We start from the raw sequence: 26005 nt of genomic DNA, 5'->3' as shown, positions 1-26005 counted from the left end.
GAGCACTTCATACGTCCGATCAGCACGGTGTCTCAGGCGCGACTTCGACTGAGCTATACCCCCTTTCACGATCTTTCTATTCCCATAACTTAAGGAAAAATATTATATGTAAGCGAAGGCTTCCGCGGCCGTTGTCATCTTCAATAAAATTCTTCAGGGTATCAGACCGCATCGTCATAATTTAAAATGCGCCAACGTTTCGGCCAGCGTTGCAGCTAGCCTTCATCAGGGCCTTACGTTGAACTCAACGTAAGGCCCTGCTGAAGGCTAGCTGCAACGCTGGCCGAAACGTTGGCGCATTTTAAATTATGACGATGCGGTCTGATACCCTGAAGAATTTTATTGAAGAAAAATATTATACTCTGCCTGGCTAAAGACGTCTAATCGAGCAAAATATTGCGTAATCATTATCTCTCAGTTATATATTAGCGTTAAACGATATAAATATCAAAAATACTAGACACTTCGCGCCTGGAGAAAGTGCGAGTCGGCGCCTTCTCCTTAATGTCAGAACGCGAAAATTGCACTCGTAGCTTTTTTCAAGCAAGTTCTGTTCGTCCGTTCTCTGTAATCGTTTGGTATCTGATTAAACTGACATACTCGCCTATGGCTTTCGTAAACGAAAATTTCATTGTGACCCCGACGTGATTTGAACACGCAACCTGATCTGGAGTCAAACGCGCTACCGTTGCGCCACGGAGTCGACGCTGCTTAGGTCTTGTCATGAATAGGTTCCTCGAACACTTACTGTACCGTTCAAACCTAAGAAATAATGACAGTAGGATCCACGAGAGACTCGTCCCAGATGTAGTTGCTCTGGCGGGGGTGTAACTCAGTGGTAGAGTGTCTGCTTCGCATGCAGAAAGTCCTGGGTTCAAATCCCAGCTCCTCCAATTTTTGTTTCTCCGTGCAGCAGTACATGAAAACTTTTGCCCCCCCCTGCGGGTTCGGGGGTAAGAATAGGCCCGCGGTATTCCTGCCTGTCGTAAGAGGCGACTAAAAGGAGTCTCAAATTTTTCGGCCTTATGTGATGGTCCCCTCTCGGGTTTGACCTCCATCTTTCCAAATTATTCCGAAGAGCGAGCCAATTGGGGAAGGGCGCCTTAAATGGTGCACTGTATCCGTCGTGCAATTAGACCTTTAGCCGGCTTTCTCGTCGTTGCAATGTTGTCCCGCTCGTTTTCGTTCCTTTGGGCGCTTACCACGCTGCACTCTGCAGTGTTTCTTTTATCTGCGACGACGACCTTGGACAGTTTTGCACCTAAGATCCAGCACGGTAGCCAGTCCGTTGTGGTGGGGCCGCCATGTACCCTCTTGGTTGTAGCCCCCTGACAACACAGGGATCGCTCTACTGATGCCAGCGCCGTTAACTCCTCACGTATGCCTAGGAGTAGATGCCCATCTCCTTGGGGCATCAGGACTCCCGGCAATGGCCGTCCTGCCAGGTGGCTATTGCTGCGGCTGGGTGGCGCCCGTGGGGAGGGCCCTTGGTCGGAGTAGGTGGCATCAGGGCGGATGACCCGCAATGAAGCGTGGTACATCATCTCTCGCTGGTGGGCCTCCACCAGCAGTCTCTAAGCGATCGAGGTCTAACCTCAACGGCAGGAAATACGAACCACGATCATTTCCCTCCCTGGCCACTCCATGGGAGGAACGTCTGGCAAAAGAAGGCAGTGGAGACTATTCACCCCGGTTCCTTGTGTGTACGCGAGTTGATGGGGAATCGTTTATGTCCACCAAGCCCCCCCCCCCCCCCCCTGCGGGTTCGGGGGTTAGAATATTCCCGCGGTATTCCTGCCTGTCGTAAGAGGCGACTAAAAGGAGTCTCACACGTTTCGGCCTTATGTTTTGGTCCCCTGTTGGGTTTGACCTCCATATTTCAAAATTCTTCCGAAGAGCGAGCCAATTGGGGAAGGGCGCCTTAGTTGGTGCCTTGTGTCCATGTTGTGTTCCGAACTTTCGCCATCTTCTTCGTCGTTGCGTTGCAGTCCTGCCCGCTTTCCATCGCTTGGGCATGGATACGCTCCTGCGTACACTCTCTGCCAAACACTGTGCAGGGCCATTTTCTGCACTGACGGCGACCATGGACCACTTGTCACCTAACATCCAGCACGGTAGCCAGTCCGTTGTGGTGGGGCCGCCATGTACCCTCTTGGTTGTAGCCCCCTGACTACACAGGGATCGCTCTACTGATGCCTGCGCCGTTCACTCCCCACGTATGCCAAGGGGTAGATGCCCATCTCCTTGGGGCATCGGGACTCCCGGCAATGGCCATCCTGCCAGGTGGCCTTTGCTGTGGCTGGGTGGCGCCCGTGGGGAGGGCCCTTGGTCGGAGTAGGTGGCATCAGGGTGGATGACACGCAATGAAGCGTGGCACTTCTTCTCTCGCTGGCGGCCAGCCGCCAGCAGTCTCTAAGCGTTCTCGGGCTCAATTTAATGCTGAAAAGTACAATCCGAAAACGTTCCCCTCTCTGGCCACGCCGTGGGAGGAACGTAAATCTCAGGATGGCAGTAGCAAATATTCGCCCCGATTCTTAGTTTGTACGAGGGCTGATGGGGAGTCTTTTCTCTCCACAAAGCCTCAGTTCTTTGTCGAGCATTTAGAGGACAAGTTTGGGGAGGTGGAGGGTTTGTCAAAAATGCGCTCTGGATCGGTCCTGATACAAACGGCATCCTCTGCCCAGTCACGGCGGTTACTTGCTTGTGACAAGTTGGGGGATGTTGCTGTTACGATCACACCGCATAAGAGTTTAAATATGGTCCAGGGTGTTATTTTCCATAGGGACCTCCTTTTGCAGTCTGATGACGAGCTGCGCGCCAACCTCGAACGACGAGGCGTTCATTTCGTCCGGCGCGTTCATCGGGGTCCGAGGGACAACCAGGTTGCTACCGGTGCCTTCATCTTGGCCTTCGAGGGTGATACGTTACCGGAAAAGGTCAAGGTGATGGTCTACCGATGTGACGTCAAGCCCTATATCCCTCCCCCGATGCGGTGCTTCAAGTGCTGGAAGTTCGGCCATATGTCTTCCCGCTGCACTTCCAGCCTCACATGTCGAGATTGCGGACGCCCATCTCATCCCGATACTCCATGTGCCCCGCCTCCTATCTGTGTTAACTGTGGAGAACACCATTCCCCCTGCTCGCCGGACTGTCGGATCTTCCAGAAGGAAAGGAAGATAATGGAATATAAGACCCTGGACCGCCTGACCTACACCGAGGCACGGCGGAAGTTTGAAAGGCTACATCCTGTGCCCATGCCGTCCACCTATGCTGCTGCTGCAACACCTGTTCGAACTTCTTCAGTGTCGTCCCCAACAGTTCGAACTCAGCTCTGTCAGCCATCACCGGCCCCCTCGGTTGTGGGGGGCACTTCACTCCCTGTTGCTCCTGCTCCATCTACTTCAGGAGCAACACCACCCCAACCACCGGGGACATCTGTTCCCCCTTCACAGCCGGAGAAGCGTGGGCCTTCTTCGGCTCCTCTCGCCCGGAAGGGGTCCCTTGGGGCCCTCCCATCCCAGGCTTTGCCCAGTGCCAAAGCGGACACTCGCCAGTCTGCCAAAAAACCACCGGTCGCTGGTTGTAGGGCGTCGCGGTCGTCTTCAGTCCCTGAGACTGACCCAGTGACGCCCTCCCAGCCAGATCCCCCAAAGGCACAGCGAGCAAAGCAGTCAAAGAAAAAGGCTCCCAAGAATCCTGAAATTGCGGTGGCACCTGTCCCACCGCGACCTTCTCCCTCTGCGTCCGAAGATGAGGTGGAGATTCTGGCGTCCGCTGAGGACCTCGATCTCGGCGGTCCCTCAGACGCCATGCATGGCACCAGCGCGGGTGCTCAGTCGGAGGCAGCAGGTGATCCGGCGGCGTAATCTGCCTTCCCAGTCCCGTCACGCCTTTCCCAGCCATGGACCACACCATCCTCCAGTGGAACTGCAGCGGTTTCTTCCACCATCTAGCTGAGCTCCGCCAACTTATCAGCCTTCACCCTTTCTTCTGCATTGCTCTCCAGGAAACTTGGTTTCCAGCAATGCGAACCCCCGCCCTCCGTGGCTATCGGGGTTACTATAAGAACCGAGCAGCTTATGAAAGGGTGTCTGGTGGCGTCTGCATATATGTCCTTCACACTCTGCACAGCGAGTCTGTCCCTCTCCAGACGCCTTTAGAGGCTGTCGCGGTACGCGTGTGGACGCCACAGGCTGTTACCGTCTGCAGCCTTTACATTCCACCGGATGGTGATGTCTCGCAGCATGTCCTGGCTGCACTAGTCGCCCAATTGCCGCCACCTTTCTTGCTATTGGGCGACTTCAACGCCCATAACCCTCTGTGGGGTGGGTCAGTGGCAACAGGTCGAGGCGCCATCGTTGAGCGTTTATTGTCACAGCTCGATCTCTCGCTGTTAAATGATGGTGCCTTCACACACTTCAGTGTGGCGCATGGCACCTACTCCGCCATTGACCTTTCACTCTGTAGCCATAGCCTCTTACCGTCTGTCCAATGGAGTGTGCATGACGACCTGTGTGGTAGTGACCACTTTCCGATCTTTTTGTCACTACCACAGCGCCACTCTTCTGGGCGCCCTAGCAGATGGGCTATGAATAAGGCTGACTGGGACTTGTTCTCCTCCACTGCCGCTTTTGAGCCTCTCCCTACTGATGACATTGATGCGGTGGTTCAATCGGTCACCACCGGCATCGTTACTGCCGCCGAATCTGCCATTCCCCGTTCTTCTGGGTCCCCTCGGTGGAAGGCTGTGCCTTGGTGGTCGCCTGCGATCGCTGAAGCGATTAAAGATCGCCGGCGGGCGCTCCAGCGTCACAAGCGACATCCCTCCATCGACCACCTTATCGCCTTCAAACGGCTGCGTGCACGGGCACGCCTCCTTATCCGCCAAGGCAAGAAGGAGTGCTGGGAGCGGTATGTATCCACCATTGGCCTCCATGTCACTCCATCGCAGGTCTGGGCCAAGATTCGACGCGTCTACGGCCATCGGACCCCTGCCAGCGTCCCTGCGCTCTCACTGAATGGAGCAGTTTGTACTGACTGCGACGTCATTGCAAATCGCTTAGCAGAGCATTTTGCAATGAGTTCCGCCTCTGCGAATTACCCCCAGGCCTTCCGCTCCATTAAAGAGCGGATGGAACGTCGGAGCCTTTCGTTTCACACCAACCACCTAGAATCTTACAATGCTCCATTTAGTGAGTGGGAATTTCGCAGTGCCCTAGCTGCTTGCCCTGATACCGCTCCTGGGCCGGATGGCATCCACTGTCAGATGCTGAAACACCTTTCAGTGGTCTGCCAGCGGCGCCTTCTCGATCTTTACAACCGTCTTTGGGTCGAGGGGGAGTTTCCGTCGCAATGGCGGGACGGCGTTGTCATCCCCGTCTTGAAACCTGGAAAGAACCCTCTGGAGGTGGACAGCTACCGTCCCATTAGCCTCACCAACGTTCTTTGCAAGTTGCTTGAACGGATGGTGAGCCGGCGCTTGAATTGGGTACTGGAGTCTCGGGGCCTTCTTGCTCCGTCTCAGGGTGGGTTCCGTAAAGGCCGCTCCGCCACCGACAATCTGGTGAGCCTGGAGTCGGCCATCCGTACTGCCTTTGCCCGCCGTCAGCATCTGGTCGCTGTCTTTTTCGACATGCGGAAGGCGTACGATACGACATGGCGTCATCACATCCTTTCTACGCTTCATGGTCCCCCTGCGGGTTCGGGGGTAAGAATAGGCCCGCGGTATTCCTGCCTGTCGTAAGAGGCGACTAAAAGGAGTCTCAAATGTTTCGGCCTTATGTGATGGTCCCCTCTCGGGTTTGACCTCCATCTTTCTAAATTATTCCGAAGAGCGATATCCCCCTCAGGGGACTCAGCATTTATTTGCTGGGTACGGGCTTGGCGAACCCGGGGTCCCCGAGCTGTGGACTGGTGTGCGCCGCCAGTCCTCTGACACCGTAAGCTCTGGGCATGCTTCAGCGACCACCGTGTGGCGCAACGGTGGAACGTTGTGTGTCGCAGGGACCGGGGATCTTGGCTTGATTGCCTGGATCGCGAGGATGGTGCATACCTCTATAAAAAAACCCTTCAATCTTAAGGTGTGCTGCGCGCCGATAAGATGCATGGCTGTTGAGGTGGAACAGTCGCTAGCGGGCGACCTCTGAGGAACCTGCCGCACCTCAGTTGTATAAGGCTTACCCAGGCATGCGGGGCTCTGTCTGGGCTGACGTTTCGTTCCCTAGCTGCTCGTGGGACGCACATGGCAACCACGTATTTTCCTTCACCAACTTCGCAATCAGTCAAGCGCATGAGGGAGGCTAGTCCTCCCGATATGCAGATGGACAAGAGTAACAGGGCTCTTGGAGTCGTTAATGACAATGTTTTCATCGTGATTAAGAGGAAGGAGGGCTCATTTGAAAAAGTGTCTCCTTTCTACATACATAAAGGTTTAGAAGGACTCGCAGGTACACTGAAATCTATCAAACGCCTGAGGAATGGTACCCTGTTAGTTGAGACTACTAGGGCAAAGCAAGTGGAGCTGCTTCGAAAGTCAACCAAGTTAGGCGAGTATGATATTACTGTCGAGTTGCACAATTCCCTCAACTCCAGTAAAGGCGTTGTCACCTGCCGTGATTTAATGGATATCGGTGTCGACGAGCTGAAGCAAGAATGGGCAACGCAGGGGATTGTAGACGTGGAACAAAGGACACGTAGGAATAATGGAGTTCTTGAGAAATCTGCCACCTTCATTGTGACTTTCAATTCGCCTGTCTTACCTGAATACGTTCTGGCTGGTTTTCTCCGACTTAGGGTTCGGCCTTATATACCTAACCCTATGCGCTGTTTCAAATGTCAGCGATTTGGCCATACGACATTGAGTTGTGGGGGTGAACCGACCTGCGGTATATGTGGCAAGGCAGCCCATGAAGCTGGGACCAACTGCACATCTCCAGCGCTGTGTATCAACTGCTCTGGGAGCCATCCCGTCTGGAGCAGAGACTGCCCCGTCTTTGCGGAAGAACGCAAAATTCAGGAGATCAAGGTGACAAAGAGGCTACCTTATGTGGAAGCCAAAAAAGAGTATCGGGCTACAAAACCCCCTGTCTTTGCCACATCCTATGCCTCCTTGGTGCAGAACCGTGCGTCGAAAGTGGACGCTTCGACGCAGACCATGTCCAGCGTCGCAGTATCTTCCACCAATACCTGTACCTGCGTTTGTACCTGCCAGAGCACTCCCACTAACGATATAGCTCTTCAGGCTGCTCCACCTGCACCAACTGCTATTGCTGAGAAAACTCCAGTGAAGCCTTCGAAGGCCCTCCAGAAACAGAGTGCCTCTCCACTTCCCCCATCCCCGACTTCCACAAGGAAAACGGGACCAGGGAAAGGGGCACGGCGTTTGACGTCAAACCTGCCGCAGGCGCCATCGGATGTCGTCATGGCATCCCTGACTGATGAGGAGGAAATCGTCATGGATTTTGATACCTCTTCCCCAGAACCTGGCAGCCCCTCTGCTGCCACTCGCTCTACAAGTGCCTCACCAGCGCGGCGCAAAGACAGGGGGAAATCTAAACCGAAACGCTGATATGGCTCCCATACTTCAGTGGAATCTGAATGGAGTCAGACCTCACTTTGCAGAATTGCGGCTGTTAGTACAGGCAAACCCCTTTTGCATCTCTTTGCAAGAGACGCATTTTAAAGAGACCGATACGCCTGTACTTCCAGGATATCGCGTGTACAGGAAAGACGACCTGACTGGTAATAGGGCTCAGGGTGGGGTGGCCGTGTTCATTAAGGACACGTTCCACTCCTCACCTGTGACCTTAACCACAACGCTACAAGCGGTTGCAGCTCGGATCCTGGCCCAGGTTGATGTCACAGTGTGCTCCCTGTATCTACCACCTGCTGAGCACATTGACAGTGAAGCCCTCGCACGGCTCATTGCTCAGCTACCCCGACCCTTTCTCATTTTAGGAGACTTTAATGCTCATCATGCATTATGGGGTTCTCCAACAAAACCTGCCCCAGAGGCCAGATGATTGAGCAGTTGCTCAGGACTTCCGACGTCATACTGCTGAACACAGGTCAGGCCACGCATTTTAGCACCGCTTCAGGTTCGTCTTCTGCCATAGACCTCTCTATTTGTTCGCCTGTGCTTGCGGACATTGTTCAGTGGGTCGTAGACGACGACCTTCATGGCAGCGACCATTTTCCTATCTGGCTTCATCTGCCAGTTGAAATGGGTCGTGTCGCACAGCCGCCGAAATGGTTGTTCCGGAAAGGAAACTGGACGCTCTACCGGCAGTTGGCTGTTTTTGAACGGTGTGAAGGCGTCCAGGATTGGGTGGATCACATTACGGCGGTGATGCACCATGCCGCTGATGTATCCATACCAAAGTCACAGGGAACACCTTTGAGGCAGCCTGTCCCTTGGTGGAATGACGACTGTCGTACCGCCATCAGAGATAGACGGGCGGCTTTGAGAAGATTCCGTCGGTGCCCCACTGCAGCGCATCTGACAACTTTCCGGATAGCACGGGCGCGGGCGAGACAAATCGTTAGGGAGAGTAAACGGAGGTCTTGGCGTGAGTTCCTGAACTCCATCAATAGGTCCACGTCTTCAAGCAAAGTATGGGAAGCCATTAGGAGGATCTCAAGGCGATACTCTCGACCGCCAATAGCAGCTATACGTGAGTGGGGGTGTCTCCTAACCTCTCCGAGAGACATCGCCCGGGCGTTGGCAGAATCTTTCCAAACTATTACGGCCGATTCTAGCCAGGACCCGGAATTTCTGCGCTATCGGGGTACACAGGAGAGGGCTGGTTTTGATTTCCGTTCAAAGAACGCTGAGGAATACAACCAGCCTTTCTCTTTGTGGGAGTTGGACTCTGCTCTGTCCGTATCTCGGGATACCGCACCTGGTCCAGACCTGATATCGTATAGCATGCTGCAGCAGTTGGATCTGCGGTCGAAGGAAGTCCTCCTCCAACTTTTTAATGAAATTTGGAAGACAGGCGACTTTCCTAGTTCGTGGAAAGAATCGATTTTAATTCCCCTTTTAAAACCAGGGAAGGATCGGACCGAACCCAGTAGCTATCGTAGCATTAGTCTCACGAGCTGCGTAGGAAAGACATTTGAGCGTATGGTCAATCGGCGCCTGGTGTGGGTTCTCGAATCCAGATCCTTACTTACCCGCTGCCAGTGTGGGTTCAGGAGGTATCATTCCACCCTCGATAACCTGATCCTACTCGAAACAGCGATACAAGATGCTTTCCTACGTAAGCAACACCTTATCGGGGTTTTCTTCGACCTGGAGAAGGCATACGATACTACCTGGAGGCACACCATTTTGCGGCAGCTTTATGAGTGGGGTTTCCGTGGGCGTCTACCCACACTCATCCGATCCTTTCTGTCGGACAGATATTTTCAGTATAGGGTTGGGAATGTCCTGTCTGACCGTTTTAAGCAGGAGAACGGTGTCCCTCAAGGAAGTGTCCTCAGTGTGACAGCTTTCGCAATTGCCATCAATAGTATTGCGTCCACAGTACGACGGCCCGTGCAGTGCTCCTTGTTTGTGGACGATTTCTCCATTTTCTGTGCGTCTTCCTCCCTCACAGCTGCTACACGCCAATTACAGCTGACACTCGTGCGATTGGAGGAATGGTCTAAGACCACAGGCTTTAAATTCTCTTTGGAGAAGACCGTTTGTGTAGATTTTAACCGTTCCCGTTCTCTTTTTAATCTCCCTGTTTTAAAACTAGGCGACACTGTTCTCCCCTTTATGGGACAAGTGAAATATCTCGGGCTTATTTTTGATGAGAAGCTCACATGGTTGCCACACTTAAAGGATCTAAAGGTCCGCTGTTTAAAGGCATTAAACGTCCTTAAATGCGTCAGTCATAGATCCTGGGGCGCTGACAGGGCACGTCTGCTCCAACTTTATAAGGCCTTTGTGCGACCTCGACTGGAATACGGATGTCAAGCTTATGGCTCTGCCAGACCTTCCTACCTCAAAATGTTGGACGTGATTCACCATGAGGGTATTAGGCTTTCAACGGGGGCTTATCGCACGAGTCCGGTTGCTAGTCTGTGTGTCGAGGCGGGAGAGCCTCCGCTGTCCATTCGGCGTCTTCTCCTCGTGGTACGGCACGCGTACAGGGCCAAGTCCACTCCTCTTTCATTGGCGTCCAACACCTTTTCCCAGCCGGCACTGGAACGTCTCTTCCGCCACCGTCCGAAGGCAACAAAGCCGTTTGGCATCCGTGCGAAGGAGAGTCTCGAGTTAGTACACCTGGAGGGCATTAAGGTACTCCACCAGGGATGGAGTAGGGGATCTCCCTGGCGACTACAAAGGCCAAGATTACTTCTTGATCTGGCTGCTTACAGGAAGTATTGTACCCCAGACCACCTTTTTAAAATTAAACTTACTGAGATTTTAGAACGCCATTCCGATTTTATTACTGTTTACACGGATGGGTCTAAACAGGGTGATTTTATGGGCTGCTCTGCTGTGTTTCCCGATACTGTCCATCGTATAGGGCTCCCGGAGCAGTTCTCAGTTTACTATGCAGAACTGTTTGCCATTCTGCAAGCATTAGAGCATATGCGCCGACATCGTGGCACGAAATTCATCATCTGCTCCGATTCCCAAAGTGCTCTACACGCTCTTGAACAGATGTACCCAGCAGATCGGATGGTGCAAGAGGTGCAGGACGCACTCCTGCTCTTGCAACAGCAGGGTAAGGATGTAATTTTCTGCTGGGTTCCAGGGCACATAGGGATTCCTGGCAATGAACTTGCAGATGCGGCTGCCAAGGAGGCTTGCTCCATCCCACCTTCTGCTCGCTGTTCCGTCCCCCTGCAGGCCATTACGTCTTTCGTGACTCGGAAGGTCATGCGTTGGTGGGAGGCTCAGTGGCTGGACGTGAGGGATAATAAGTTGCGAGCGGTGAAGGATTCTGTCCGACCGTGGCTCACCTCCTTCCGCCACCGACGCGCTGAGGAAGTAGCCCTTACACGGCTTCGAATAGGACATTGTCCTTTGACACATGGTTTTCTGTTACGTCGTGAGGAGCCACCAACGTGTCAGACATGTGGGACACAGCTGTCGATACGACATATTTTCACTGAGTGTGTTTTATATGCGGGTTTGAGGGAAGATTTCAGTTTTCCACCAGACCTACCCTCTCTTTTAACTAATAATGAGGCGAGTGTCGCTAGGGTTTTACGTTTTTGTGTGATGTCTGGCCTTCTTCCCAAAATATTGGGATTGCAGTCTTAATGTGCTGTCCGGTGGTTTGGTCACCCATTATTTGTAAGTGGTCACTCAGCCACCGTTAATTCCTTTTTACCCGTTTGTACTGCTATTTTATTTTTAGTTTTATCACCCTGTCTTGCTGTGCTGTGTCCAATCTTGCAATTTGAACAATAACATTTCTCTCACAATTCGGCTCTGAATTGAACTTTTGGGAACGGGCGCTGATAACCTCGCTGTTGTGCGCCCTAAAACACTAATCATCATCATCATCATCATCCGCCCAGTCGCGGGCCTTGCTCGCTTGTTCTAAGCTGGGGGATGTCTCCGTCACTATCACGCCCCATAAAAGTCTGAACATGGTCCAGGGCATTATCTTCCACAGGGATCTCCTTTTACAGTCCGATGACGAGCTGCGCGCCAACTTGGAGCGCCGAGGTGTCCATTTCGTCCGGCGCGTCCACCGGGGTCCGAGGGATCGTCAAGTTGCCACCGGTGCCTTCATCTTGGCCTTCGAGGGTGACACGTTACCTGAGAAGGTCAAGGTGATGGTGTACCGTTGTGATGTCAAGCCGTATATCCCTCCCCCGATGCGGTGCTTCAAGTGTTGGAAGTTCGGCCACATGTCTTCACGCTGTGCTTCCGACCTCGTCTGTCGCGATTGCGGTCGACCATCCCATCCTGATCATCCCTGTGCCCCGCCTCCGATCTGTGTGAACTGTGGTGCGCACCATCCGCCTTGCTCGCCAGACTGTCCGATTCTGCAGAAGGAGCGGAAGATCATGGAAATAAAGACGCTCGACCGCCTGACGTACACTGAAGCGAAGCGGAAATATGATCGGCTTCACCCAGTGCGAATGACAGCTTCTTATGCCGCAACTGTCACTCCTACAATTCCATCCCCTCCAGTCAGCTCTCAGAGTCGAAGTCCCACACCTGCCCCCTTGATGGTGGGGGGCACTAAACCTCCCGTTGCTCCTGCTCCATCTACTTCAGGAGCAACACCCCCCCAACCATCGGGGACATCAGTCCCCCCTTCCCAGCCGGAGAAGCGTAAGACTTCTTTGGCTACTCTCGTGCGGAAGGGGTCCCTTGGGGACCTCCCTTCACAAGTTCCGACCGGTTCCAAAGCCGACAGCCGCAAGTGGCTCAAACAACCGCCGGTCCCTGGTCGTCGGGACACACGGTCGTCGTCTGTCCCTGAGACTGACCCAGTGACGCTCTCCCAGCCTGAACCACCAAAGGCACAGCGCGAGAAGCAGAAGAAGAAGAAACTCCCCAAGGCCACCGACAATGCGGTGGCACCCATTCCACCGCTTCCTACAAGCTCAGCGTCTGAGGATGAGGTGGAGATTCTGGCGTCCGCTGAGGACATGGATCTCGCCAGTCCCTCGAACGCACTGGCTGGCTGTTCTCCAGGTGGTGACTCAGTAGCAGCAGGGGCCTCAGAGGCGTAATCTGCCTCCCCAGTCCCTCACGCCTTTCCCATCCATGGCTAATACCATCCTCCAGTGGAACTGCAGCGGTTTCTTCCACCATCTAGCTGAGCTCCGCCAACTTATCAGCCTTCATCCTTTCCTTTGCATTGCTCTGCAGGAAACTTGGTTTCCAGCACTGCGAACCCCCGCCCTCCGTGGCTATGGGGGTTATTTTAAGAACCGGGCAGCTTATGAAAGGGTGTCTGGTGGCGTCTGCATATATGTCCTTAACTCTCTACACAGCGAGTTTGTACCTCTACAAACAGCTTTAGAGGCTGTCGCTGTTCGGGTGTGGACGCCACAGGCTGTTACCGTCTGCAGTATTTACCTACCACCGGATGGTGCTGTCGCACAGCATGTCCTGGCTGCTCTGATAGCACAACTGCCGCCACCTTTCTTGTTGCTGGGCGATTTCAATGCCCACAACCCTCTATGGGGTGGGACTGTCTCCGATGACCGCGGTCGTGCCGTGGAGCATTTGTTGGCTCAGCTCGACCTTAGCCTCCTGAACACCGGTGCTCCCACACATTTCAGTGTGGCCCACGGCTCGTTCTCGGCCATCGATCTCTCTCTTTGCAGCCCCGGCCTTGTCCCATCTCTCCACTGGAGAGTGCATCCTGACCTGTGTGGTAGTGACCATTTTCCCATCTATTTGTCACTGCCCCAGTGTCATTCTTCTGGGCGCCTGCCCCGCTGGGCTCTCCACAGGGCTGACTGGCCGAGTTTCACTTCCGCGGCAACCGTTGAGTCTCCCCCGCAGGGTGACATTGACGATGTGGTCCGTGACTTAACCACGTCCATCATTTCGGCGGCCGAGGCTGCCATCCCCCGCTCTTCAGGACTCCCTCGGAGGAAGGCTGTACCCTGGTGGTCGCCGGAGATTGCTGAAGCTATTCGCGACCGTCGGCGGGCCCTCCAGCGTCATCGGCGGCACCCGTCTCTTGAGACCCTCATCGCCTTTAAGAGGCTCCGTGCCTTTGCCCGTCGTCTTATTACACGGCGTAAGCAGGAGTGCTGGGAGCGGTATGTTTCATCCTTGGGCTCTCGTGTCTCCCCCTCGCTCGTGTGGTCCCGGATACGGCGGATTTATGGACACCAGACCCCTATGGGTGTCGCTGGGATCTCCTTGGACGGCGCTGTCTGCACGGACGCTGCCGCCATTGCTGAACACCTTGCTGCGCACTTTGCTCAGAGCTCTGCGACTGCAACTTATCCCCCCGCCTTTCGCTCTCTAAAGGAGCGAGCCGAGCGGACGCCGTTATCGTTCCACACGCGTCGTTCTGAGAAATACAATGCTCCTTTCAGCGAGCGGGAATTCCTTGCTGCCCTCGCCGACTGCCCTGATACAGCACCAGGACCAGACGGTATACACGCGCAGATGCTGAAGCATCTTTCCAGGGACTGCCAGCGACACGTCCTCACCATCTTTAACCGCATTTGGAGCGAGGGCGTGTTCCCGTCGCAATGGCGTGAGGGTCTTATTGTCCCCATCTTGAAGCCCGATGCGGACCCACTGGCGGTGGACAGCTATCGTCCCATTACCCTCACCAACGTTTTGTGCAAATTGCTCGAACGTATGGTGGGGCGGCGTTTGTGTTGGGTCCTTGAATCGCGCGGTCTCCTCGCTCCATCCCAGGGTGGCTTCCGTCGGGGCCGGTCTGCAGCGGACAATTTGGTGCGGCTGGAATCTGCTATCCGTACGGCCTTTGCCCGACGTCAGCATCTCGTTGCCGTATTCTTCGATCTGCGGAAGGCGTATGACACCACATGGAGGCATCACATCCTTACTACGTTGCATGAGTGGGGTCTTCGTGGTCGACTCCCGGCTTTTCTTCAGACCTTTCTATTGCACCGCTCTTTCCGGGTACAAGTCGGTGCCGCCTCTAGTTCATCCTATACACAGGAGAATGGGGTCCCGCAGGGCTCGGTGTTGAGCGTCTCGTTATTTCTAGTGGCCATTAATGGTCTGGCTGCAGCCGTGGGGTCGTCGGTGTCTCCTTCTTTGTATGCCGACGACTTCTGCATCTCATTTAGCTCCACGACTACGGGGGTCGCCGAACGCAGGCTGCAAGTAGCCGTACGCAAGGCAGAATGGTGGGCTCTGACTCACGGTTTTCAGTTCTCTGCAGCCAAGACTCGAGTTATGCACTTCTGCAGGCGTCGGATGGTCCACCCTCATCCTGAACTTTACCTTGACGGCCACCTGCTTGAAGTGGTGGACACTTGCCGCTTCTTAGGACTCGTGTTTGATGCCCGGCTCACATGGGTTCCTCATATTACTCAGCTGAAGCAAAAGTGCTGGCGGCATCTCAACGCCCTCCGCTGCCTCAGCCACACATCTTGGGGTGCGGATCGCTGCACGCTGTTGCGACTGTACAAAGCCCTTGTGCAGTCCAGGCTTGATTTTGGGAGCCTGGCCTATGGGTCTGCATCACCCTCCGTGTTGAAGTTGTTAGACCCCATACATCACTGTGGGGTTCGGCTTGCAACTGGCGCATTTCGTACGAGCCCTGTGGATAGTCTACTGGTGGAGGCCGGGGTTCCCCCGCTGCGGATTCGCCGCCATCGACTGCTCGCCGACTATGCTGTCCACGTTCATTGCTCGCCGGGCCATCCCAATCGTCGCCTGCTTTACCCTGCGGTGGTCCTCCATCTGCCCTAACGGCGACCTCGGTCTGGGCTTTCCATAGCTGTCCGTGTCCAGTCCCTGCTGTCCGAACTGGGTTCATTCCCTCTTCCGCCTCCCTTCCGGGTCCGTGCACCTACGCCTCCCTGGTGTTTGTCCCGGCCGTCCGTCCGTCTGGACTTGGCACAGGGACCCAAGGACTCGGTTCCGCCTGTGGCCCTCCGTCGCCGTTTTCTTGCGCTCCTCGCCTCATTTCCGGGCTGTGAGCCTGTCTACACCGATGGTTCCCTGGTTGATGGTCGCACTGCCTACGCTTTTGCTCACGCTGCCCATGTTGAACAGCGCTCCTTGCCAGCTGGCTGTAGTGTTTTTACTGCAGAGCTGGTGGCCATCTTGCGCGCTCTTGAGCATATGCGTTCCTGCTCCGGTACGTCCATCGTCATCTGCAGTGACTCCCTGAGCAGCCTCCAGGCCATCGACTGCTGCTATCCCTGTTCTCCTCTGGTGTCCTCTATTCGGGAGTCTGTTTCCACCATTACCCGTTCTGGTGGTTCGGTGGTTTTTGTTTGGACGCCAGGTCACGTTGGCATCCCGGGGAACGAACGTGTTGACAGGCTGGCCAAAGGGGCGATAGACGCCCCAGCTTTGGAGATCGGCCTTACGGCTCGCGACCAGCAGATGGTGTTGCGCCGTAAGGTGCTTGGGATGTGGGCTGCTGAGTGGCGTGGCATGACAGCCCCGAATAAACTGCGGGCTGTCAAGGAGACGACCGATGTGTGGCGTTCCTCCCTGCGGGCTTCTCGCAGGGACTCGGTGGTCCTGTGTCGGCTGCGCATCGGCCATACATACCTGACGCACGGCCATCTGTTGCGTCAGGAGGATCCCCCTCTGTGTCGGTGTGGGTCCCGACTGACGGTCGGCCACATTTTGCTGGAGTGTCCTCGACTGCGCACACTCCGGCAATCTTTTAATCTCCCGGGCACTTTGGCTTTGGTTTTATCTGACGATGCCTCCATGGCTGATAATGTTTTACATTTTATCCGTGGTAGTCCTTTTTTATGGTTCGATTTAGGGAGGTCCTGCACCTTCCCATTCTGTGTCTTTTGTCCTCGCGTCTCTTTACATTTGTTGCTGTTTTGGTGTATAGTCTGCTGGTTGCCTCTTTCCCTTTTTTTTTTTCTCGCGGTCAGTCAACCAGTTTCCAGCCATCTTCTTTTCTTCTGTTTGTTAGTGTCTGGTGTTTGTCTGTCCTCTTCTTGTCTGTAGTGTTCGTTGTTGCATTTGTGTTCTTGTAGTGCCTGGGGGGAGTCTCCTTCCCTCTAGGGTTTTTACCTGCTCCATAGCTTTTTGGCTAAGCTGATTTTGGAATGGGGGACTGATGACCTTAGCTGTTTGGTCCCCCTTAAACATCCCAATAACCACCACCACCACCACCGCAATGGCCATCCTGCCAGGTGGCCTTTGCTGTGGCTGGGTGGCGCCCGTGGGGAGGGCCCTTGGTCGGAGTAGGTGGCATCAGGGTGGATGACACGCAATGAAGCGTGGCACTTCTTCTCTTGCTGGTGGCCAGCCACCAGCAGTCTCTAAGCGTTCGAGGGCCCATTTCAAAGGTAACGTTTATGACCCCAAATCGTTCCCCTCCCTCGCCACACCATGGGAGGAACGAAAGGCATTAAATGCAAGTGAGCAGTATTCGCCCAGATATCTTGTCTGTACCAGAGCTGATGGGGAATCTTTTATATCCGTGAAGCCTCAGTTCTTTGTTGAGCATTTAGAGGACAAGTTTGGGGAGGTGGAGGGCTTGTCAAAGATGCGGTCCGGATCGGTGTTGATAAAAACGGCATCCTCCGCCCAGTCGCGGGCCTTGCTCGCTTGTACTAAGCTGGGGGATGTCTCCGTCACTATCACCCCCCATAAAAGCTTAAATATGGTTCAGGGAATTATTTTTCACCGCGATCTCCTTTTACAGTCCGATGACGAGCTGCGCGCCAACTTAGAGCGACGAGGTGTACATTTCGTCCGGCGCGTTCATCGGGGTCCGAGGGACAATCAGGTTGCTACCGGTGCCTTCATCTTGGCCTTCGAGGGTGATACGTTACCGGAAAAGGTCAAGGTGATGGTCTACCGATGTGACGTCAAGCCCTATATCCCTCCCCCGATGCGGTGCTTTAAGTGCTGGAAGTTCGGTCACATGTCCTCTCGCTGTACTTCTAGCCTCACATGTCGAGATTGTGGACGCCCATCTCATCCCGATACTCCATGTGCTCCGCCTCCCGTCTGTGTCAACTGTGGAGAGCCTCATTCCCCTTGCTCGCCGGACTGTAGTGTCTTACAGAAAGAACGCAAAATCATGGAATATAAGACCCTGGACCGACTGACTTACACTGAGGCCAAGCGGAAATTTGAAAGGCTACATCCCGTGCGCATGATGTCATCTTATGCCTCCACTGTCACTCCTGCTCCAGCTCCTTCAGCTGCAAGATATACAGACAGCTCTCGGAACCAGAGGACCTCAACTGCCCCCTTGACAATGGGGGCCCCTTCTCTTGCTGTTGCTCCCACACCATCTCCCTCGGGAGCAGCACCCACTAAACCATCGGGGACGCCAGTCCCCCCTTCTCAGCCGGAGAAGCGTAAGTCTTCTTCGGCTTCTCTCGCTCGGAAGGGATCCCTTGGGTCACTCCCTTCCCAGGTTCCTACCAGCGGCACAGCAGACACCAGCCAGTGGCTGAAGCAGCCACAGGTCGCTGGTCGACGGGCTTCGCGTTCCACTTCGGTCCCAGAGACTGATTCCAATAAGCCCTCTCACCAACGGCAACCAAAGGAACAGCGAGAGAAAACGACTCTGAAGACCCGTCAGTCCAAGACACCTGCGGTGGCACCTACTCCACCGCTACATAAAAGCTCTGCATCTGAGGATGAGGTGGAGATCCTTGCGTCCGCTGAGGACCTCGATCTCGCCGATCCCTCAGACGCAATGGGTAGCACTTGCACGGGTGCTCCATCGGATGTGGCAGGTGACCCAGCGGCGTAATCTGCCTTCCCAGTCCCGTCACGCCTTTCTCCGCAATGGCTACTACCATCCTCCAGTGGAACTGCAGCGGTTTCTTCCACCATCTCGCTGAGCTCCGCCAACTTATCAGCCTTCACCCTTTCTTCTGCATTGCTCTCCAGGAAACTTGGTTTCCTGCAATGCGAACCCCCGCCCTCCGTGGCTATCGGGGTTATTATAAGAACCGAGCAGCTTATGAAAGGGTGTCTGGTGGCGTCTGCATATATGTCCTTCACACTCTGCACAGCGAGTCTGTCCCTCTCCAGACGCCCTTAGAGGCTGTCGCTGTACGCGTGTGGACGCCACAGGCTGTTACCGTCTGCAGTGTTTACATTCCACCGGATGGTGATGTCTCGCAGCATGTCCTGGCTGCACTGGTCGCCCAATTGCCGCCACCTTTCTTGCTCTTGGGCGACTTCAACGCCCATAACCCTCTGTGGGGTGGGTCAGTGGTAACAGGTCGAGGCGCCATCGTTGAGGGTTTCTTGTCGCAGCTCGATCTCTCGCTGTTAAATGATGGTGCCTTCACACACTTCAGTGTGGCGCATGGCACCTACTCCGCCATTGACCTTTCAATCTGTAGCCATAGCCTCTTACCGTCTGTCCAATGGAGTGTGCATGACGACCTGTGTGGTAGTGACCACTTTCCGATCTTTTTGTCACTACCACAGCGCCACTCTTCTGGGCGCCCTAGCAGATGGGCTCTGAATAAGGCTGACTGGGACTTGTTCTCCTCCACTGCCGCTTTTGAGCCTCCCTCTACTGATGACATTGATGCGGTGGTTCAATCGGTCACCACCGGCATCGTTACTGCCGCCGAATCAGCCATTCCCCGTTCCTGTGGGTCCCCTCGGCGGCGGACTGTGCCTTGGTGGTCGCCTGAGATCGCTGAAGCGATTAAAGATCGCCGGCGGGCGCTCCAGCGTCACAAGCGACATCCCTCCATCGACCACCTTATCGCCTTCAAACGGCTGCGTGCGCGGGCCCGCCTCCTTATCCGCCAAGGCAAGAAGGAGTGCTGGGAGCGGTATGTATCCACCATTGGCCTCCATGTCACTCCATCGCAGGTCTGGGCCAAGATTCGACGCGTCTACGGCCATCGGACCCCTGCCAGCGTCCCTGCGCTCTCACTGAATGGAGCAGTTTGTACTGACTCCGACGTCATTGCAAATCGCTTAGCAGAGCATTTTGCTATGAGTTCCGCCTCTGCGAATTACCCCCAGGCCTTCCGCTCCATTAAAGAGCGGATGGAACGTCGGAGCCTTTCGTTTCGCACCAACCACCTAGAATCTTACAATGCTCCATTTAGTGAGTGGGAATTTCGCAGTGCCCTCGCTGCTTGCCCTGATACCGCTCCTGGGCCAGATGGCATCCACTGTCAGATGCTGAAACACCTTTCAGTGGACTGCCAGCGGCGCCTTCTCGATCTTTACAACCGTCTTTGGGTCGAGGGGGAGTTTCCGTCGCAATGGCGGGAAGGCATTGTCATCCCCGTCTTGAAACCTGGAAAGAACCCTCTGGAGGTGGACAGCTACTGTCCCATTAGCCTCACCAACGTTCTTTGCACGTTGCTTGAACGGATGGTGAGCCGGCGCTTGAATTGGGTACTGGAGTCTCGGGGCCTTCTTGCTCCGTCTCAGGGTGGGTTCCGTAAAGGCCGCTCCGCCACCGACAATCTGGTGAGCCTGGAGTCGGCCATCCGTACTGCCTTTGCCCGCCGTCAGCACCTGGTCGCTGTCTTTTTCGACATGCGGAAGGCGTACGATACGACATGGCGTCATCACATCCTTTCTACGCTTCATGGATGGGGTCTTCGGGGTTCTCTGCCGATTTTTATCCGCAATTTTCTGTCGTGTCGTACCTTCCGCGTGCAAGTCGCGGCCTCGTATAGTTCCTCCCACGTCCAGGAGAACGGTGTGCCACAGGGTTCTGTTTTAAGTGTCTGTCTGTTTTTAATAGCCATTAACGGGCTTGCTGCGGCCGTGGGAAATTCTGTCTCCGCTTCCCTGTATGCTGACGACTTCTGCCTTTATTACAGCTCTACTGGCATTGCAGCGGTTGAACGTCAGCTACAGGGCGCTATCCGCAAGGCGCAGTCTTGGGCTGTAGCGCATGGGTTTCAGTTTTCGGCAGCCAAGACCCGCGTTATGCATTTCTGCCGGCGCCGCACAGTCCATCCTGAGCCGCAGCTTTATCTTGCCAACGAACTGCTTGCTGTGGTGAAGACCCACAGGTTTTTGGGGGTGGTTTTCGATGCCCGGTTGACTTGGCTGCCTCATATCCGGCAGCTCAAACAGGCATGTTGGCGGCATCTCAATGCTCTGCGATGTTTGAGCCACACCCGCTGGGGCGCCGACCGCTCTACCCTGTTACGGCTCTACCAGGCGCTCATCCAGTCCCGCCTGGATTATGGGAGCCTGGCTTATGGCTCAGCATCCCCATCTGCGTTACGGGGGCTGGACCCAATTCTCCACAGCGGGATACGCCTTGCCACTGGTGCTTTCCGCACCAGCCCTGTGGACAGCGTACTAGTGGAGGCAGGTGTACCTCCACTGCGGTTCCGACGCCAACGTTTGCTGGCCGCTTATGCTGCCCATGTTCTAAGCTCGCCCGGGCATCCTAACTATCGTCTCCTGTTCCCGCGATCGTTCGTCCGTCTGCCAGAACGTCGGCCCCGGTCTGGTTGTACAATAGCGGTCCGCGTCAAAGAGCTTCTCTCTGGGCTTCGGGTTTTCACTGTTCCACCTCCTTTCCGGTCTCCTTTGCATACACCCCCATGGTGTGTTCGTCGCCCTTGCCTTCGGCTCGACTTGGCACAGTGCCCGAAGGACTCAGTCCCTCCGGAGGCCTTCCGCCGCCGCTTTTTTTCCATCCTGGCCACGTATCAGGGCTCTGGAGTTGTTTACACCGACGGTTCGATGGTTGCTGGTCGTGTCGGGTATGCGCTCACTCTAGGGGACCATTCCGAACAACGTTCCTTGCCGGATGGCTGCAGCGTTTACACTGCTGAGCTGGTCGCCATCTTTCGTGCCCTAGAGTATATCCGCTCCTGCTCAGGTGAGTCCTTCGTTATCTGTAGCGATTCCCTGAGCGGTTTACGAGCTCTCGACCAGTGTTTTCCTCGTTCTCGTCTGGTGATGGCTATCCATGAGTCCCTGCATACTCTTGCGCGTTGCGGCCGCTCTGTGGTCTTTGTATGGACCCCCGGTCATGTCGGTATCCCGGGCAATGAACATGCTGACCGCCTGGCGAAGGAGGCCACGGGACAACCGTCTCTGGATGTTGGCCTCCCAGAGACTGATTTGCGGGCAGTCCTCTGCCGAAAAGTTTTTGCGATTTGGGACGCTGAATGGCACGATCGGATCACGCACAATAAACTCCATGCCATTAAGGAGACGACGACTGTGTGGCGGTCATCCATGCGAGCCAACCGCAGGGACTCAGTCGTCCTTTGTCGGCTCCGAATTGGCCACTCCCGGCTGACACACAGCTATTTACTGCGACGGGAGGACCCACCTTTATGTCGCTGCGGCTCCATTTTGACGGCGGTCCACATTTTATTGGACTGTCCACTTTTAGCTGTGCTCAGGCAGTCGTTCGCACTGCCTGACACGCTCCCTGCCCTTTTAACAGATGACTCGGCTATGGCTGACTTAGTTTTACGTTTTATTCGGGCAGGGGGCTTTTATCATTTAATCTGAGTGTTTGTTTTATGTTATTGTTTTGTTGATTCTGGCCTTTGGCCTATGCTTTTCAACTGGTTTTTTTTAACGTGTTTCTAAGTGGTTGGCTTTTCCTTTTTTTATTTCTATGGTCGGCCAACCACCGTCACACTCTGTGTGGTTTTAGTTCGTTTTGTCTTGTCTTTGAGTTTCTCTTGTTCTGTTTCGTCTGTGTTCTATACTGTTCCTCGTTTTTATTCTCTGTGGGTGTTCTTTGTCTTTGGAAAAAGGGACCGATGACCGTAGCAGTCTGGTCCCTTTGATCCCCCCAAACCAACCAACCAACCAACCAACCAACCGATCCGTGGTCGGTCACTGTCCACCATTCTGGCGCTGTATCGGGATCTAGTCTCCCTCACCTGGGCCACCCGCACTCCTATGGCCATAGCATTTCTCGATTTTGACAAGGCTTACGATCGGGCTGACTATCATTATCTCAGCAGTGTGATGGAAACAATGGGCTTCAGTCTTAATTTTATCCACCTCATCAACAACTGTATCAGTGGTACACGTACACGGTTCCTGATCAATAATACATTGACGGAGTACGTCCAGCTCTCACGGGGTATCAAGCAAGGCTGCCCTCTCTCAACGACGCTCTATGCGATCCTTATGGAACCCTTGTTGCGCCGCCTCCATCATAGCCTACCTGGATTCCAGTTTTATGGTATAAAGTCTGTGGTCCAAGCATACGCCGACGATGTCAGTGTGCTCCTTAATGATGTTCGCTATGTCACCGCAGCGAAGCGCATTCTTGAAGAATTCCAAAGAGATAGTGGTGCCATGTTAAACGTCAATAAATCCGCCGTCTTAACGCTTGGTCAGGAACGATCGCTCACAGGCAACGCTTGGCTGCCCTGTGTCCTGACTAGAATTGGATACCCAAAATTCAGGCGATAAAAGCACTCCTGCGCGACCAGAACATGCGACACCTCGATCGTTTGCAGCGAGCCTTTTTCAATTCTTATGCCCTCTCCAAATTACAGTTTGTTGCCGCCGTCCTACCCATGCCAACCACAGTAGCAAGATCACTTCTAGCGGCTGCCGCCTGGTACGTCTGGAAGCTCAATATTTTTAAGGTTTCCTTCACCACGACAGCATTGCCATGCGATATGGGAGGCCTTGGCTTGAAAAACCCCGGCGTTCACGCCCTGGCTCTGTATCTGAAACGCTCATGGCGGATACTCACCGCCAGCGAGGACACCGTCACGAAGCGGCTCTATCAGCTGTCCCGCCCCCGCAACTTGTCTCCGCCTGTGGACATTGGCCACGTCAGCCCGCACTTTCAGCATATAGCACTGTATTATCTTGAAAGTAGCTATCTCGACGACGAACTTTTCAAGAAGCCGACAGTTCAACTGTACCGCCACTTACTTCGGCCGTCACTGCCTGGCCCCTTGGAAAAGAAGTATCCGGCTTGCCATTGGTCCCTCGTTTGGACTAACATTCATAATCCGACGCTTCCGACAGATGTTCGCTCCAAATGGTATGACGTGGTCACTGAAACTGTTCCGACGCAAGAAAAGCGACACAGGATTAATCTTGAACCGAGTCCCTACTGCGGCTTGTGCCACGTGGTGGCGACTATTGCACATCTGTTTGTCTGCAAAGACCAAGTGCACATCTGGAACTGGACGCGCAAAAAACTCGCTGTACTTAACCGGACTGCGCCTCATGCGATTCAGATCCACGACATTCTGCGCCCAGATTTCCGACTTTTCCCGGCTGCCAAACATAACAGTTACCTATGGCTCGTGGGACATTTTATCCACTATATTCTGTCCGGCAGTGCCCCTAATGTCTTAGATTTTCAAGTCTATCTCTCAAACCAACATTGGCGCACAACCAGCCAATATGGACACCGGTATCAGTCAACATTTCAAAATTTTCTTCACGTCGTCCTTGAGATGCCATAGGACATGGATAAGTGGGACATCTGTTACAACAATTCGTCATCCCTGTACTACAGTCGAAGGTTATACTCTCTGCGAAGACATTCATTTGTCTCCTGGGGATGATGCATATGACAATGTCTGAATTTCCAGAATATTTCCTTCCGAGTAGCAGTTCATTCGACGACATATATACATTGGAGTATTTTGAATAAACACAAATGCAAAACAGAAGAAAGAAAGCGAACAAAGAAGATGGACAGAAAACAAACGGATCAACAAGATACAACGAACAAAGGGATTAGAGAGTAAGGAAACAAAAAAAAGAAAAAAAAAACAAAAAATAATAAAAAATGGATAAGGCATAAAAAAGTGGTTAAGGCGTCTGACTAAAAAAGTGATTTAGAGAAAAAAAATAAAAAAATAGATAAGGCATCGGTCTCCTAAACCGGGGATTGTGGGTTCGAGTCCCACCAGAGGTACAAAAGAAAAAAAAAAGTGGTAGAGTGTCTGCTTCGCATGCAGAAAGTCCTGGGTTCAAATCCCAGCTCCTCCAATTTTTGTTTCTCCGTGCAGCAGTACATGAAAACTTTTGCCTATCACCATATTCTATAAAATTCAGTGTACAAGATTCTTCCCCCAAGCAAGTGGATTTCGTACAGTTCGACCGCATGGCGGGAGGACGATGACCTGCAAGAGCCTGGGCTGCGATCCCCCCATTGAAATGTTGCTCCAAAGCCTTCGGTATGGCGTGCGGAGTGCATCTGAAACATGTATTTGCAACTCACCGCGACAACCGTCATTTGTTTTTTCGAGATACTGAAAAACGAAGGGGGCACCCGGGATTGAACCGGGGACCTCTCGATCTGCAGTCGAATGCTCTACGACTGAGCTATACCCCCTTTCACGATCTTTCTATTCCCATAACTTAAGGAAAAATTTTATACTCTGCCTGGCTAAAGACATCTAATCGAGCAAAATATTGCGTAATCATTATCTCTCAGTTATATATTAGCGTTAAACGATATAAATATCAAAAATACTAGACACTTCGCGCCTGGAGAAAGTGCGAGTCGGCGCCTTCACCTTAATGTCAGAACGCGAAAATTGCACTAGTAGCTTTTTTCAAGCAAGTTCTGTTCGTCCGTTCTCTGTAATCGTTTGGTATCTGATTAAACTGACATACTCGCCTATGGCTTTCGTAAACGAAAATTTCGTTGTGACCCCGACGTGATGTGAACACGCAACCTTCTGATCTGGAGTCAGACGCGCTACCGTTGCGCCACGGAGTCGACGCTGCTTAGGTCTTGTCATGAATAGGTTCCTCGAACACTTACTGTACCGTTCAAACCTAAGAAATAATGACAGTAGGATCCACGAGACACTCGTCCCAGATGTAGTTGTTCTGGCGGGGGTGTAACTCAGTGGTAGAGTGTCTGCTTCGCATGCAGAAAGTCCTGGGTTCAAATCCCAGCTCCTCCAATTTTTGTTTCTCCGTGCAGCAGTACATGAAAACTTTTGCCTATCACCATATTCTATAAAATTCAATGTACAAGATTCTTCCCCCAAGCAAGTGGATTTCGTACAGTTCGACCGCATGGCGGGAGGACGATGACCTGCAAGAGCCTGGGGTGCGATCCCCCCATTGAAATGTTGCTCCAAAGCCTTCGGTATGGCGTGCGGAGTGCATCTGAAACATGTATTTGCAACTCACCGCGACAACCGTCATTTGTTTTTTCGAGATACTGAAAAATAAAGGGGGCACCCGGGATTGAACCGGGGACCTCTCGATCTGCAGTCGAATGCTCTACGACTGAGCTATACCCCCTTCCACGATCTTGTGTGTGTGTGTGTGTGTGTGTGTGTGTGTGTGTTGGGGTTTATGGGCGCTCAACATCGAGGTCATCAGCGCCCTGACACACATGAACGGGAACGAATGTGGAGAGACCTAATAAAACTGAAAATACACACTCAAAGAAAGCAGAAAAAGAGGGAAAAT

At 53.6% G+C, this 26005-nt stretch overlaps 6 non-coding genes across 6 annotated transcripts; 2 read left to right on the top strand and 4 right to left on the bottom strand.

Moving 5' to 3' along the window:
- Nucleotides 1-634: 634 nt before the first annotated feature.
- Trnaw-cca (transfer RNA tryptophan (anticodon CCA)) lies at nt 635-703 on the bottom strand. The gene has a single exon. It is a non-coding gene; the product is annotated as a tRNA-Trp (tRNA).
- A 118-nt stretch (nt 704-821) lies between these two features.
- Nucleotides 822-893, top strand: Trnaa-cgc (transfer RNA alanine (anticodon CGC)). Its single transcript has one exon. It is a non-coding gene; the product is annotated as a tRNA-Ala (tRNA).
- A 23943-nt stretch (nt 894-24836) lies between these two features.
- Trnac-gca (transfer RNA cysteine (anticodon GCA)) lies at nt 24837-24908 on the bottom strand. The gene has a single exon. It is a non-coding gene; the product is annotated as a tRNA-Cys (tRNA).
- A 318-nt stretch (nt 24909-25226) lies between these two features.
- On the bottom strand, nt 25227-25298 carry Trnaw-cca (transfer RNA tryptophan (anticodon CCA)). The gene has a single exon. It is a non-coding gene; the product is annotated as a tRNA-Trp (tRNA).
- A 118-nt stretch (nt 25299-25416) lies between these two features.
- Nucleotides 25417-25488, top strand: Trnaa-cgc (transfer RNA alanine (anticodon CGC)). The gene has a single exon. It is a non-coding gene; the product is annotated as a tRNA-Ala (tRNA).
- Nucleotides 25489-25762: 274 nt separating this feature from the next.
- Trnac-gca (transfer RNA cysteine (anticodon GCA)) lies at nt 25763-25834 on the bottom strand. Its single transcript has one exon. It is a non-coding gene; the product is annotated as a tRNA-Cys (tRNA).
- Nucleotides 25835-26005: the final 171 nt, after the last annotated feature.

Source organism: Schistocerca nitens, chromosome 4 (genome assembly GCF_023898315.1).
Source record: "Schistocerca nitens isolate TAMUIC-IGC-003100 chromosome 4, iqSchNite1.1, whole genome shotgun sequence".
Classification (NCBI taxonomy): domain Eukaryota; kingdom Metazoa; phylum Arthropoda; class Insecta; order Orthoptera; family Acrididae; genus Schistocerca; species Schistocerca nitens.
Note: the sequence above shows the minus strand (reverse complement) of the source record. Positions and strands in the feature narration are given on the sequence as shown.